The 17,175-nt window shown below is 45.4% G+C and overlaps 1 long non-coding RNA gene across 1 annotated transcript; it reads left to right on the top strand.

Moving 5' to 3' along the window:
• The first annotated feature begins 15,295 nt into the window (after window positions 1-15,295).
• Window positions 15,296-16,040, top strand: LOC146709548 (uncharacterized). Its single transcript, XR_014920450.1, has 2 exons — window positions 15,296-15,347; window positions 15,457-16,040. It is a non-coding gene; the product is annotated as an uncharacterized LOC146709548 (long non-coding RNA).
• The last annotated feature ends 1,135 nt before the right edge of the window (window positions 16,041-17,175 follow it).

Below are 17,175 nucleotides of genomic sequence, written 5' to 3'. Positions count from 1 at the left end.
GATGTTAGACATTTGTATTTTTATTATCTCATACATTCAGTGTTACAATCCTTACTAGTATGGCTACTTGTATGCTAGGCCAACTGTATCAACAAATTTCCATCCGATACTATAACTGTTAAAGTGAGCAGTGGGCCAACCCTGGCGACTAGTAAAATATTGAGACTGAGAAGACTGGCTAACCTGAGAACAAGATGGGAGCAGCATATGGAAGGACAAGTTGTTTTTGGATGTAAAATAGTACAAAACAACTAATCAAATGTTGAAATTAAAAAAAATGACAAGATTGAATTTAATGCTATCAAGTTTCTAAAGTGTCTACAGATGCATCAAGAAGGCTGGAAAAGTTTTTGAAATGCTCAAAATCAAAGAACATAAGAGACCTTTTCAACTGGGTGATCTATTATGAGGATGAAGGTAGTGAAAGAGGACATGTAGAGGGCTGGTGTGACAGGAGAGCATGCAAGGTGAAATGCAGGCAGTTCACGGGTAAGACTGCTGTAAGTATTGTTGAGTGGGTGGATAAGGGTTCAGACTTGTTAAGGGCACGACATCTTTCGCCAGCTGAACAAGCGCTTTTTATTTATGACCATCTAGACAGGGAGCCTAGGGAAGAGAATAAGTATCAGCAGAGGTGGCTGGTATGAAATTGGCTAAGCCCTACCCATCCTTATTTGAACAAATGATGTTCAAATAGCACAGTGGGGGAAAAATGACTGAATCGTAAATTTTGTGTTGCGTGTTTTCATGAAAGGACTGGCTAATGGCAAGTGTAAGTAGGCATTCCCTTTACTGTTTCCAATGTCTGCTTTTTGGAGGAGACGCAGCTTGGACCTAACAATGGATTGTAGATTTGAAGCATTTATCTGACAAAATTGTGAAATGTCTCACTTTCTCTCACTCATATATATCACTACTAGTTGCCACTGAGTATCAGCCTTAAGTGGAAAAGACAATCCAGAACAGATTCTGACCATTTCACAGGAATTGTATGGATGTACTAAGTCCAGGCCCAGAAAATCACTGATATCAACTGATATGTGCAGCTCACCGTCACCCATTTACTCATACTATGGTGCAGCTCAAACCATGGGTGCATAAATAATCGCAGCACACGGAAGGTCCCACCACCAAGGCTATAGAGGATCATAAGAGAACTTTTCAGCAGAAAGTCTAGCTTCTTACCACCTGTTTACATCAGGCCATTACTCCTTTTTTGATTATTTTCTGAACTACAAGGTTTTGGACATTTGAGTTTCTATGCACTGTCCAATGAAGGCTAGCTTGAAGTTTGCAGTATAATGTGTCACATATAACCCTTCTGAATGAAATCTAGCAAGTCTGAAGCATAAAAATTGTTTCAGTGACAAGTTATAGGCCACAATCACTTTTTGGCAGCGTGAAAATGGCATGTTCTCAGTCGATATTCTCAAAAACACAAGAAAGGCTACGTTCACACTGCAGGTCTTAATGCTCAATTCCAATTTTTTGATCAAATCCAATTTTTTTGTCTGCTTGTTCACACTACAAATAAAATGTGACAGCAAACGCACTCTAGTGTGAACTCTTAAAGCAGCACGTCACACACAACGTGCTCTGTTTAGATCCAGACCAAAAAATATTGTTTGACTGATGGCCCTTAATATAGAGACTTGTTTCGAACTTTACGTTTCCCAATTTTGCTTTAAGTTGTAAAGCTATTTTGTTATTTACATATGGCTTAATAATTATCATTATTGCTGTTTTAGAGAAGAGCAGTGCTTCAAAGGATAGTTGCAGATTTCGGTCAGAATCTGCAGATTATACAGTACAAATAAAATGTTCACGTTTCTCCACGTTTCTGGATGTCCAGGAAGCGTTCACGATGTCTTCTCGGGCACTGATAATTGGCGTCTGCCTCGTGTCAGTGACGTAAAAGACGGATTTCATACGACATGACCATTCAAACAGCAGTCGCTTTCTAAAACATCAGATATGTATTGGATTCAATACCACATACGAAAGTGACCCATATTGGATTTGAAAATATCAGATTTGTGCTTTTCACATTGTCATACCATGATTGGATATGGGGCGCATAGGGTCAAAAAAATTTGACGCGCTTTCGCGTGGAGTGTGAACGTAGCCAAAGAGTCATTGGGATACTGGCACAATAGGTCTTTAGGTCAATAGACCCAATCACTTTCTGGCACTTCCTAGCACACAGTTTTTGTAAGTTTGTATCTTTCCAGTTATTGAGTCGGTAATTCACTTATCCACCCATTTTCTTCTTCTTATCTAAATGAGGGTTACGCGGAGGTTTGAGCCCATAGAGCTAGATTCTGGGTACTGGTTGCAGGGCTAACACAGAGCCAGAGAACTATTCGCACTCACATTCACACCTATTTAGAATCACCAGCTAACCTAACCTGGTAATTGCATGTCATTGGACTGTGGGAGGAAGCCAGAGTAGCCAAAGAGAACCCACACACAAAGGCCAGATAGTGTATTTGAACCCAGAACCTTTTTGCTGTGAGGCAGCTGTTCAAACCAGCAGTAACAGCAGCACTCAGCCATTTCTTCATAAATATTTGGAAAGGTGGACTTTGTCTGTGTGTGATTTATGGAACATGGGACTTTTTCTAGGAGAATAACATCACTCTTTTGGACCATCCTGCGTCTTCACCACTTGAAGAAATGTTCCCACTCACCTCGTGGAAACGTTTGCATCAAACATGCTGCAAAGAATTTGTGAAGTGATCAACAATAACGGTGGTGCTACTCATTACTTGTTCTTGTTTGGAATTTTGATCTTTGTTTTGGGGGCGTTTATGGGTTGTTTTTTTTTTGGAGGTGTGGTCCTAAACTTTTGATCAGCTGTATATGTATGTATGTGTTTCAGGTTAAGCATTGTTTTCAATAAATTGCATGCTCAAAAAATGTTTTGAACAGCACTGTATGTGTATAATGTGTAAAAGTTTAAGTGGTATGGAAACTTTTTCAAGGCACTGTAGGTGTTAAAACAGTAACAGTAAACCAATCCCTCTCAGTGGAGCCATAACCCCACTCGTGACTAAGAACAGCTACTGCCAAACTGAGACATCCCAAGGTTTTTTTTTTTAAATAACTAGTCATTAAGACATAGAGGGGGTAAAGGCATAAAAACATATATAACGTTCATGCTGAATATATAACATATAGTCTAGCTGCATTCTACCGATAGTATAAGGGTACTTTACTCTTGTTTGCAATGGGTATGACTAGTCACCATGCCCTGTGGTATATACAGAAGAGAGGAAGCAGATGTACTGATCGTGCAGGCTGATGTATAAAAAAACCTACAGATTTGAGAGGAGAAAAAAAAGGATGTCTTGACAGAATATATATATATATATATATATATATATATATATATATATATATATATATATATATATATATATATATATACACACACACTGCCTGGATTGATTACAAGAAGGCCTATGACTCAATGCCCCACAGCTGGATACTGGAATGCCTAGAATTGTACAAGATCAATGGGACCCTAAGAGCCTTCATCAGGAACTCAATGGGGATGTGGCGTACAACACTAGAGGCCAACTCCAAGCCCATAGCACAAGTCACCATCAAGTGCGGGATCTACCAAGGAGATGCTCTGTCCCCACTGCTGTTCTGCATAGGCCTGAACCCCCTCAGTGAGATCATTAACAAGACTGGCTACGGATACCGACTACGGAACGGAGCAGTGGTCAGCCACCTCCTGTACATGGATGACATCAAGCTGTATGCCAAGAGTGAACGAGACATCGATTCACTGATCCACACTACCAGGCTATACAGCAATGACATTGGAATGTCGTTCGGACTGGAGAAGTGTAGCCGGATGGTAACAAAGAGAGGGAAGGTAGTCGAACTGAGGGGATTGAACTACCAGAAGGCAACATTGCAGACATAGAGGACAGTTACAAGTACTTGGGGATCCCGCAGGCGAATGGGAACCATGAAGAGGCCGCTAGAAAAGCTGCAACCACCAAGTACCTGCAGAGGGTCAGGCAAGTCCTGAGGAGTCAGCTGAATGGTAAGAACAAATGGCCTGTAAATGGCCTGTATTTATATAGCGCTTTACTAGTCCCTAAGGACCCCAAAGCGCTTTACATATCCAGTCATCCACCCATTCACACACACACATTCACACACTGGTGATGGCAAGCTACATTGTAGCCACAGCCACCCTGGGGCGCACTGACAGAGGCGAGGCTGCCGGACACTGGCGCCACCGGGCCCTCTGACCACCACCAGTAGGCAACGGGTGAAGTGTCTTGCCCAAGGACACAACGAACAAGATCCGGGCCATCAACACGTACGCCCTACCCGTGATCAGGTACCCTGCTGGGGTAATAGGCTGGCCAAAGGAGGAGATAGAAGCCACTGACATAAAGACAAGAAAGCTCCTTACCATGCATGGAGGGTTTCACCCCAAGTCCAGCACCCTGAGGCTGTACGCTAAGCGGAAGGAAGGGGGCCGAGGACTGGTGAGTGTCAGCACCACAGTCCAGGATGAGACAATGAACATCCAAGAATACATTGGGAAGATGGCCCCAACTGACCGAGTGCTCAGTGAATACCTCAGGCAGCAGAAACCCAAGAAAGAGGAGGGAGACGAGGAACCATCATGGAAGGACAGGCCTGTGCACGGTATGTACCACCGGCAGATAGAGGAGGTGGCTGATATCCAGAAATCCTACCAGTGGCTGGACAAAGCTGGACTGAAAGACAGCACAGAGGCACTAATCATGGCAGCACAAGAACAAGCTCTGAGCACAAGATCCATAGAGGCTGGGGTCTATCACACCAGGCAAGACCCCAGGTGCAGGCTGTGTAAAGATGCCCCAGAGACAATCCAGCACATAACAGCAGGGTGCAAGATGCTAGCAGGCAAGGCATACATGGAACGCCATAACCAAGTGGCCGGCATAGTGTACAGGAACATCTGTGCCGAGTATAACCTGGAAGTCCCGAGGTCAAAATGGGAGATGCCCCCAAGGGTGGTGGAGAATGACCGAGCTAAGATCCTGTGGGACTTCCAGATACAGACGGACAAAATGGTGGTGGCTAACCAACCGGACATAGTGGTGGTAGACAAACAGAAGAAGACGGCCGTAGTGATCGATGTAGCGGTTCCGAATGACAGCAATATCAGGAAGAAGGAACACGAGAAGCTGGAGAAATACCAAGGGCTCAGAGAAGAGCTCGAGAGGATGTGGAGGGTGAAGGTAACGGTGGTCCCCGTGGTAATCGGAGCACTAGGTGCGGTGACTCCCAAGCTAGGCGAGTGGCTCCAGCAGATCCCGGGAATAACATCGGAGATCTCTGTCCAGAAGAGCGCAGTCCTGGGAACAGCTAAGATACTGCGCAGGACCCTCAAGCTCCCAGGCCTCTGGTAGAGGACCCGAGCTTGAAGGATAAACCGCCCGCAGGGGCGTGCTGGGTGTTTTTTATATATATATATATATATATATATATTAGAGATGGACCGATCCGATATTACGTATCGGTATCGGTCCGATACTGACCTAAATGACTGGATCGGATATCGGAGAAAAATAAAAAATGTAATCCGATCCATTAAATATCACGAAAGCACCTCACAAAACTTGCAACACGCCATAACTTGAGGTTACTCTATTCCGTAACCCCTGTTCTCTGATAACATGAGTGAGGTGTCTCACTATGGGGAACGCTCTCTCAGCGTTGTCCTCAGAAGCCTCTATATCATTACTCCAGCCAGTATTGGCTGGCAGTCGTGACGCTTGCGTCAGGGAGGGGCCACCCTCCTCCCTATAAAAGGGTGTGACGCAGCGTCACCCGCCATTCAAGATAAGCTCACCTCTTCCTCGCTTCGTGCAAGGAGGGTGATCTGGTGAGACACCTCACTCATGTTATCAGAGAACAGGGGTTACGGAATAGAGTAACCTCAAGTTCTCTTTCAAACATTCGTTTCGGTGTCTCACTATGGGGATATGCAGACTCCCGTATTGCCAGATAAGCCCATCTGAACGACTGACTGCCAATTTAGGAGGTCTCGTGGGGACCCACACTTAACACAGTGTGGGCTAGAGACGGTGCAGTGACATCCAACCTGTAAAACCTTGCAAAGGTCAAAGGTGAAGCCCAGCTCGCAGCTGCACATATCTCTTCTATAGAGACACCCCTAAAAAGGGCCCAAGAGGTTGCCATCCCTCTGGCAGAATGAGCACGAAGTCCCTCCGGGGGGGGCAGACCCGTGCTGGAATAAGCCAATTGGATCGCCTCAACAATCCAGTGGGAAATGCGTTGTTTGCTAACGGGCTTGCCAAGATGTGGTTTAGCCCAGGAAACAAACAGCTGATCCGACCTCCTGAAAACCTTCGTTCTCTCCATATAGGTACATAAAGCCCTGACTGGACAGAGAGCATGTAGGCGCTCCTGTTCAGGGGAGGAGAAAGGAGGAGGGCAAAAAGCTTCCAGCTCCAATGGGGTGCATTGAAGATAAGGGTTTTTGGGCACAAAGGCCGGATTTGGCCTGAGTGTGACTCTAGAGTTATCCCGTGTGAAGCGGGTGCACTCTTTGTGTATTGACAGCGCATGAATATCACTGACACGCTTCGCAGATGCGAGGGCCAGGAGCAATGCAGTCTTCAAAGACAGGATTTTTATTTCCACCTGGTTTAGTGGTTCAAATGGTGGCTGTGAAACTGCCCCCAGCACCAGGGATAAATCCCACGTGGGAACGAGAGGTTTAGACACTGGGTGGAGCCGTCGTGCCCCTTTCATGAAATGGCAGACTAGCGGGTGATGGCTCACCGGGCCATCTACGAAGCCCACATGGCAGGCTGAAATGGCTGCTAGATATACTTTAATTGTGGAAAAGGCCTTTCCTTTATCTAACAGTTCTTGGAGAAAGGAGAGAATTGTTGTCACAGAGCACTGAAAGGAGAGAGTGTGAGACTTTCCACACCATTCCTCAAATACCCTCCACTTGTTCTCATACAATGATCTTGTGGAGGGGGCTCTAGCACTCTGAATAGTGGCTATAACACCCTGGGGGAGTCCTGCCGTACTCAGATTCAACCTCTCACGGGCCAAGCCCACAGGGCGAGGCGCTCGGGGTGAGGGTGAAAAATCTCCCCCCTGGCTTGGGAGACTAGGTCTCGTCGGAGAGGGAGAGGCCAAGGTTCGCTCCACAAGAGTGGCATGATCTCCGCTAACCAATGGGACCTCATCCACCTTGGGGCGATCAGTATCATTGTTAGCCCTCTCTCTCTCACTCTGGTTAGAGTGGGAGAAATTAAGGCCAGTGGAGGGAACGCATAAAGCAGAGCATGTGGCCAGTTGTGAGCTAATGCGTCTACCCCTAGCGGAGCCTCCTGGTCCCTCAGGGAGAAATACAGTGGACACTGAGCGTTCTCCCTCGAGGCAAACAGATCGACCTGTGGCTGGCCAAAGCGGGTCCAGATTTGGGTCACCACATGTGGGTGCAGGGTCCAGTCCCCGTACTGCGGGTTTCCCCTGGACATTAAGTCTGCTCCCAAGTTCAGGGCTCCTGGAATGTGAGTGGCTCTCAGTGACAACAGATTGATGCTGCTCCACATGATCAGTCTGCGAGCCAGCATGTGCAAAGGACGGGAACGTAACCCGCCCTGTCTGTTGATGTATGCCACAACAGTGGTGTTGTCTGTTCTGATCAGAACATGGTGGTTTCTCAACAGGGGAAGGAAGTGTCTCAGTGCTAGAAAAGCTGCTAGCAATTCTAGCCAATTTATATGAGCACCCCTCTGTTGTGAGTCCCAGCTGCCGCTCACCCTCGTGAGTGGCACCCCAACCCGTGAGACTCGCGTCCGTGGTCACCACCTTTCTGGCTGTGACAGCTCCCAGTGACACCCCCTGAGTGAGAAATGTGGGATTTCTCCAACAGTGGAGTGCTGCAGCGCAGTCTGCTGTCACTCTGATATAGCGGTGGGTATGGCGCTTTCGATTCAGTCTCAGTGATGCAACCCATCGCTGAAATTCCCTCATATGCAGTCTGCCTAGTGGAATGACTGCCAGTGAAGACGCCATTAATCCCAGCATCTGCAGGCATTTTCTGAATGGGAGATATCTTCCCAACTGAAAAATGCCAGCATGTGATAGCATTTTTTTTTTTTTTTTTTACTCTGTCCACAGAGAGACACGCTCTGTACGAGGCGGAGTTTAGAGCTATTCCTATGAAAGAGATGGCCTGAGCTGGCTGCAGGACACTCTTTCGGTAGTTTATGGTGAAACCCAGAGCCATCAGATGATCCACTGTCAACCTGGTGTGCTCCCTTTCCATTATTTCTGACTCTGATAGCAGCAGCCAATCGTCTATGTATGTTGCTATGCGGATGCCCCGCCTCTTCAGTGGGGCTATGGCCGCCTCTGTGCATTTCACAAATACCCGAGGGCTCAGTGAGAGACCAAACGGCAGGACCTGGTACTCGTACATTCTGCCCTGAAACGCAAAGCGCAGGAATTTTCTGTGAGGCGGGTAAATAGGGATGTGAAAATATGCGTCCTTCAGGTCTATTGATGTAAACCAATCGCCTGGGCGCACTACATGCAGCAGAGTGGTGGTCGTCAACATCCTGAATTTGTATGACCTCAGATGCTGATTCAGAGCCCGTAGGTCCAGTATCGGACGTAGTCCCCCTCCCTTCTTGGGCACGAGAAAATACCTTGAGTAAAAGCCGCATTGGCTCTGCTCCTGGGGTATTTCTCGTACTGCCCCCTTTGATAGCAAGGTAGTTATTTCTTCTTGCAGGATCCTGGCTGATTCGCCTTTTGCAAGAGAGAAAATCACTTTGTGAAATCTGGGAGGGGTGGTTGCGAATTGCAAACGATAGCCTCGCTCTAATGTCCTCACAACCCATTCTGGCGCAGCGAGAGCTCGCCATCTCTCTATTCTTGCTGACAGCGGCCCCAAAGATAGGCGCTCCACAGTAGACGGAGCTCTGGCTCCCTCTTGTGGCGGAAACTGGTCCTTCTGACCAGACCCGACTGCGCATGCGCGAGCGGCCCGCGCTTGACCAGCGCTTATGGGGCCGGACACCACTGAGGGAATCAACCCCGGTGGTGTCTGGGTGCGTGGGGGCATTATGTTTTTCAACATATTTTCTGTGTTTTTCACACATTTTTCCCGTGCCCTTGGCAACATGCCTGGATGCAACGGGTGAGTTTTTAATAAACAGTGTGTTTTGTGAGACAGACATGCTTGAATCAGCTGAACAGCGTTTCGTCGTCTCTTTTTTGAAATCCGCTCTGTGGGATCCAACTCGAGTCCCAGGCGCTGAAAGGTGGAGGCAGAACACACTTCTCCGAACGGGCTCCGGAACTGAGCCCTGGAGTGAACTTGGAGCCCGGGCTGGTCCGGCTCCAATCTCCCCGTGGGGGATGTTAGGCAGTCCGCTTCTTCTTGCGGTCCGACTGCTTGGCTGGTGGTGGGGCACCCTGAGCAGCAGCAGGCGGGACGTGTTTCTTGGGCCAGTGGGTCTTAGGGTTCTGCGATCCTAGAGGACCCTGGGCCGCGACCTGCGGGGCTGGGCGGCGAGGGATTTTAAACGTCGGCACGCCGGCTGGACGGCTGGTGACCTGAGCGAACGTGCGGCGACCGGGTGGAGGCGCAGCCTGGGTCTTCCTAGGGAGACACAGCTGGAGGGCCTCTCCCTCTTTCTTCTTCTCCTCGCACCGTCTTTGCATGGTGGCAACGGCGGTCCCGAAAAGCCCAGCGGGGTCGATGCTTTCGTCCAGAATGTCACGTTTTTCTCTGTCCGAAAGCCCCGACAAGTTCAGCCATCTTGCCCTCTCCTGTAGGACGATGATGCTGAGGGCTGTGCCCGCCGCTTGTACTGCTGCTCTAGTGAGGTGGAGACACTGGTCCGTAACTACGCCCAGCTCTTCCCACAACTCGCTAGCATCCGGGTTCGCAGCAGCCTGGTCCTGGAGCTCCGCCGAGTAGGCTAGCAGGAGCGACGAGGCGTTCAATGCCCTCGCGGTGGTGGCCACCGATTTATACGCCTTGTCAGCCAGGGAGGACTGCAGGCGTTCGGCCTTGGAGGGCAGGGACGGACCAGATGACATGGAGAGTTTCTGGTTCGGGTGGAGATGAGAAGCCACCAGATTCTCCACTGTGGGAATTTGGTAGATGCCCTTCTCTTTCATTCCAGCGCAGTCAAACGCCGCCGCTCCCTGCACGGGGTTGGGTGACGAAAATGGCTTTTCCCAGCAGCGTGTGACCTCGTCCACGCATTCGGGGAAAAGCGGCAGTACCTGCTTAGTAGTGCGCTTTGCTTTGGGGAGCCTTTTACCCTCGTATCGTGAGGTGGAGGTCTCCGTTGTCACCGCGGGCCATGGGATTGCCAGCTTTTCAGCTGCCCGTTTTGCAACGTCAAATAGCTCCACGCCGCGGGACTGTGTGCCGGGGTTATCACAGTCGGCCCCTTGTGTCGCAGAATTCCGACCAGAGGGGGCAAAGAAAACGTCGTCATCCTCGTCCGAGACGAGATGTTCCGACGCTCCCTCAGAGGATTCGCTGAGTAGCTCGTCATTAGCCTCGAGGGAATCAAGCATAGCTTCGCAGCTGACCTCGGCATCATCCACCAGCGGGAGGACGACATCCATCTCGTCTCCCCAGCTGGTGCCTGGTGTGGCGGACTCAGTGTGCTCCATCGGTGGGCCGATTGGAGACAGCATTGGGTCCTCCTTCGACAGGCTAGCCTGGCGGGCTAGCCTTCGGCGAAGGCTTTTTAGGGTGAAGCGAGCGCAGTGTTCGCATATACCCGGTGTGGAAATAGCCGCTTGGGCGTGTTGCAGCCCGAGGCACATCACACACGCGTCATGTGTATCTGAACCTGAGATTTTGCAACCGCAGGGGCAAATTCTGGGCAGCGGTTTGCAGTCTGCCATATTAAGGAAGCTTGGTGTAGCTAGCTTGGAATGGCTGGACGGCTAACGCTGATCCTTTATTTATTTATTTTTTTGTTTCTTCTCTCGGTCGGGTAGCTATGGTGAGCTAGTATGACCTGGCTAGTGTGGTGGCTAGCGCTTGTGCTACTTGGCTTGGTGACCGTGTGTAGCAAAGACAGTTAGCTTGATCAGCTAACTGTTGTGCTAGATGCGTGGTGGCAGCTAACACACTCTCCGACCTGGCTCTGTGGTGAAGAGCAGGCGACTCGAAACGCGAGCCGTGCTGGCGCCCGGTGACCAAGGTGTTAGCTTGCTCGTGTGGACAGTTAAGCTAGCACTCACGTTCGCAGTCAGGAGAGATGAGGTTTCTAAGAAGCGAGAAGAGGAAATTGAATGGCGGGTGACGCTGCGTCACACCCTTTTATAGGGAGGAGGGTGGCCCCTCCCTGACGCAAGCGTCACGACTGCCAGCCAATACTGGCTGGAGTAATGATATAGAGGCTTCTGAGGACAACGCTGAGAGAGCGTTCCCCATAGTGAGACACCGAAACGAATGTTTGAAAGAGAACTCACCTCAGAACGTTAGCATGTCGGAGCAGTATGCATCACGTGATAGAGCGGCTGTGGCATGCGGGACCTGTCCATGGTCTGGATAGCATTTGGAGCTTCGCTAGCAACCTGGCATTTCATCTCCGACAAAGTTATCCCCGAGAGAAGTAAAGCAAGTGTGTAAGTCCATCTCTGAATGTTTGTAAAGCATTCCTGCGTTAAGCTTAACCTCTCCGGCTGCTACTTCAATCGTGAAACTGCTTAATGATCAGCTGATCGGCTTTTCTGTCGCGAGTCCGTCTTTGTTTTTGGCCCACTTTGCACCAGAAAGAGGAAACCAGCGGCTGAACAACAGCAGCACGTTTAAGCTTGATAAGCTGTTGTTAGAATTTATTTAATATTACTTTCTACACCAGGATCTTTTTCTACGTAGCTGACGCTGGTAACTGTGCAGGGGCGGATCTAGCAAAGTTTAGCCAGGGGGGCCGATAGGGCATTAACTGGGAAAAGGGGGCACAAAGACATACTTTTCTTTCTTATTCTCATTTAAAATGTCTAGCTTTTAATAAATAATTATCTGACACACAAAGTTTTAATTTGATGTAAAATGAATAGAAGTCAATTACTGTATATAGTGACTATTAAGTCTAATATATATACCCTAGTAAGCTATAGTACTTTTTCCTTTGGGAAGGTACCATCTGTGCAGTCTGCAATTTTGTTGAAGAAAGATGTTGAATCTATTTAATATTTCTTGAAAAATAATTGATTTCTGTGCATTTTTTTTCACACTGCATCAAATTAAGGTTGATTACGTCGATTAAGCATCATGAGGTGGCGCGTGAGGGGTGGTTCCCTATTTTTTATTTATTTATTTTTGTTGTTGCTGGGAGTTGGAACCCTATTAGTTAGGTTGCTTAATATTTACGCTAAGTACTCTTTAAAATACCAGAATAGGGAGGATGGTGTAGGTCTAAGTTTATTAGATTGATCAGTATTGCTGAACTATGAAATATTTTTTTTGTATACAGGTATAACAGAATAGCTTTAGTGTAGTTGTTGTTTTAAACTTGAGTATGAACTTGCAGACTTGCAAAATGCAGCAAGATATTTTAAAAAACAGTTTTGTTGATTAAAAAACACTATATCGGATTCATATCGGTATCGGCAGATATCCAAATTTATGATATCGGTATCGGACATAAAAAAGTGGTATCGTGCCATCTCTAATATATATATATATATACATACACACATATATATATATATATATATATATATATATATATATATATATATATATATATATATATATATATATATATATATATATATATATATATATATATATATATATATATATATATATATATATATATATATATATATACATACACATATATATATATATATATACATACACACATATATATATATATACATACACATATATATATATACATACACATATATATATATACATATATATATACATATATATATATATATATATACATATATGAGACAGAATGTGAAAAAAAAATCCATGAATTCACATGGTAGGATTTGTAAAGAATTTATTTGTAAATTAGGGTGGAAAATAAGTATTTGGTCACCTCAAACAAGGAAAATCTCTGGCTCTCACAGACCTGTAACGTCTTCTGTAAGAAGCTTTTCTGTCCCCCACTCGTTACCTGTATGAATGGCACCTGTTTGAACTCATCATCTGTATAAAAGACACCTGTCTACAGCCTCAAACAGTCAGACTCCAAACTCCGCCATGGCCAAGACCAAAGAGCTTTCAAAGGACACCAGGAAAAGTATTGTAGACCTGCACCAGACTGGGAAGAGTGAATCTACAATAGGCAAGCAGCTTGGTGTGAAAAAAATCAACTGTGGGAGCAATCATCAGAAAATGGAAGACATACAAGACCACTGATAATCTCCCTCGATCTGGGGCTCCACGCAAGATCTCATCCCGTGGGGTCAAAATGATCATGAGAACGGTGAGCAAAGATCCCAGAACCACACGGGGGGACCTGGTGAATGACCTGCAGAGAGCTGGGACCAAAGTAACAAAGGTCACCATCAGTAACACACTACAACGGCAGGGAATCAAATCCCGCAGTGCCAGACGTGTTCCGCTGCTGAAGCCAGTGCATGTCCAGGCCCGTCTGAAGTTTGCCAGAGAGCACATGGATGATACAGCAGAGGATTGGGAGAATGTCATGTGGTCAGATGAAACCAAAGTAGAACTTTTTGGTATAAACTCAACTCGTCGTGTTTGGAGGAAGAAGAATACTGAGTTGCATCCCAAGAACACCATACCTACTGTGAAGCATGGGGATGGAAACATCATGCTATGGGGCTGTTTTTCTGCCAAGGGGACAGGACGACTGATCCGTGTTAAGGACAGAATGAATGGGGCCATGTATCGTGAGATTTTGAGCCAAAACCTCCTTCCATCAGTGAGAACTTTGAAGATGAAACGAGGCTGGGTCTTCCAACATGACAATGATCCAAAACACACCGCCCGGGCAACAAAGGAGTGGCTCCGTAAGAAGCATTTGAAAGTCCTGGAGTGGCCTAGCCAGTCTCCAGACCTCAACCCCATAGAAAATCTGTGGCGGGAGTTGAAAGTCCGTGTTGCTCGGCGACAGCCCCAAAACATCACTGCTCTCGAGAAGATCTGCATGGAGGAATGGGCCAAAATACCAGCTACTGTGTGTGCAAACCTGGTAAAGACCTATAGTAAACGTTTGACCTCTGTTATTGCCAACAAAGGTTATGTTACAAAGTATTGAGTTGTATTTTTGTTATTGACCAAATACTTATTTTCCACCCTAATTTACGAATAAATTCTTTACAAATCCTACCATGTGGATTCATGGATTTTTATTTTTTATTTTTATTTTTTTTTCACATTCTGTCTCTCACAGTTGAAGTGTACCTCTGGTGCAAATTACTGACCTCTGTCGTCATTTTAGGTGGGGGAACTTGCACAATCGGTGGCTGACTAAATACTTTTTTGCCCCACTGTAACTCTTTTTCCCTGTCCCCCAAGGCTGGATCGGACCGTGATTTGAAGAGATTTGATGACATCGGTTATGACAGCTTTCTGGGTCTGATGGGACGGAGAAATGCTGCTCTGACAAACAGTATGCCAAGAATTTTTGCTCCACTTTTCCTAAGAATGAAACTCATTTAACCTGTAGTTGTTTTAACATAAAAAGCAGCTGAATTTGGTGTTAAACAAGTTTTCATCATTGTGCTTTACTGAATGCAATATTTTTCTTTTGCAGGGGACACTGATCACAGCCTTGCTGATCTGTTGGGGTGGAGAACAAGTGAGTGCCTTTGGAATCAGTAGAACAGTTCTCACTAGAAGGAAGATGCGCTGATAAATGAATTAGATGCATTTTCTTAAATCTCAGGTCACTTTTAAGCAACTTCGGAAGCACTTGTTAGTTAGGTTTAGACTCCAAAAACAACATGGTTAGGCATAGGTGTTAAAACAGTAACAGTAAACCACACTTGTTGATGGATGAGCTGGGAGCAACTGCTCGCTCTCAATCAAGAGGCAGCATTACACTCTCTACAGCCTCTCCTGATTTTTTTTTTTTTTTTTCCACGCCTATCACAAGAGCTCAGGCTGAGATTGTGAAAAGGTGTGGATCTGTCAAGTCTGGTATTCCATGGCAAGTGACAAATCTAGTTCCAGGAAGCAGTGAGCAGTGTTTCTTGGTCAGTGTAGATAGCTTGAAGGCACTTTACTTTTCTTTGCAACAGGTATGACTAGTCTCCGTGAAAACAGGTATGCAGAAAAGAGGCGGTTTCACTGATGATGGAAGGCATAGGTAAGAAACCCGCTCACTTGAGAAAAAAGAAATACAAGAAAGAAAGTTATGTATCGCTTTTGTGGAAATGTTTTGACTCCATTTTGGATTTTTTTTTTTCCCCCCTCAGGATGGAACGCTTTGTTTAATGGACACATGACACATACTTGTATCATGAACCCTCATGGTGAAACTTCAGCTTTTCCATCGCGCTGTAAACCCTCAGGGCTACTGTGGACAATGACCATCCGCCCATCAAATATTATTCAGTCATAGTAACCCTGCATTAATGTTCCTCTGCTGTGATGAGAAAAATGCTCTGTGCAAATACATGTAAACAAAATCAAGATATAAAATAAAATATGCTTTTATTTATAGTGATTAAATTACCATTTCACTAAAAACAATCCTGCACACTGATTATATCATGTGTGCTCACACATTAAAATGAACTCATATCCACACTGAAGTGTATCGACTCAATTAAGATTTCTATTCCAATATAAATACGTTCCAAATATAAATATAGCACTGTACACCATTCCCTTTAAGAAAACTCTGAAATGAGAAGATTGTCAAGGACCATTAGAAATGATGCGGCTGATATCAAATGTGAACGTGAGCAGCCAAAAGAAAGATGAGAAGAAAAAAACATGCTCTGGTGAACATGCATGTGTTCGTGCACATACTACAGAAACCAAGTGTAAACACAAAGTTATATTTGAAAATATCAACCTCATACATTTTTAACCTTGAAGAAAATGTGGTCATAAAAAGAAAAAGAAAAAAAAATGGCCACCGTTCCATGAAAACCTTTAGTCACTCTGCAGATATGTGCCAAATTCCTCCTTCTTCTTTCAGCATTTAAGCTCACCTTTGGTGATTACTGCATCTACCACAGGTTTAATGTCTGGTTAGAAACTAGCAAAAGAGCTGTTATTAATTTTATTTTTTACATGTGCAAAGTGTGCCAACTTCAAATGAGGCCTGACTGGCAAAGACTTTCAAAATAACACCACCTTTGTCAAACTTAAAAAAACCAAAAAAGACATTCACTGACTTGAATGAAGCTCAAACACATTACAACAGATGGATTCAGTAAAATAAAACAGCCATCTGAATCAACACTCTCTTCACGCTCATGTCACAGTGCTAAGTCAAGTGTGCAGCTAATGGCTGGCTCATACAATCTCAATTTACAAGGCACAAGCTAATGACTCCACTGTAGGAAGATGCAGGAAACTGTGTGCAGCACGTTACACAGAAAGGTAACAATGTGCTGTGGGTCGGTTGATTAAGATCATTTTTCATTCCAGAGAAGACAAAAGAAGTTTGACTAACCTGTTCTTCATCCAACTGACTTCCCAGAAAGTCTTTGCTGACTAAACAAAGTCCTCTTTAACAAAAGAAAGAAAGAAAGAAAAAGACCCACAAGCGCCACACAATTAGCCCGATCACATATAACAGCTGAAAAGGCTCATCAGCCTTCACTGTGGTCTTGTGTGAAATCTTTGGCTGCATTGTAGAAATTTAGATTCCTTTTAAAGCATAACAGTCACCTCACTATTGAGGAGTATGCAATCAAAATATTTTCCTAAAATACATTTAGTAACGTATGATATCGGTTATATCAAATATTAATACAATCAGTTGCCAGTTTATTAGGTACACCTAGGAACACATGTAATAAATTCTTCTTTCTACACTAATTTCAGACATGTTTTATGTGTAGTTTGAACATTGCACAGCTGGATGTGTTAATTAAACAGAGAAAACTTCAGGATGGATTCTGTTTCAGCTCTTGTCTACCTAATAATCTGGCAACTGAGATCATTTTTAATAGCTGTTA

This window comes from Copadichromis virginalis, linkage group LG5 (assembly GCF_057382275.1).
Source record: "Copadichromis virginalis isolate Kocher_CV1m ecotype Utaka linkage group LG5, C_Virginalis_male_GT1.1, whole genome shotgun sequence".
Classification (NCBI taxonomy): domain Eukaryota; kingdom Metazoa; phylum Chordata; class Actinopteri; order Cichliformes; family Cichlidae; genus Copadichromis; species Copadichromis virginalis.
Note: the sequence above shows the minus strand (reverse complement) of the source record. Positions and strands in the feature narration are given on the sequence as shown.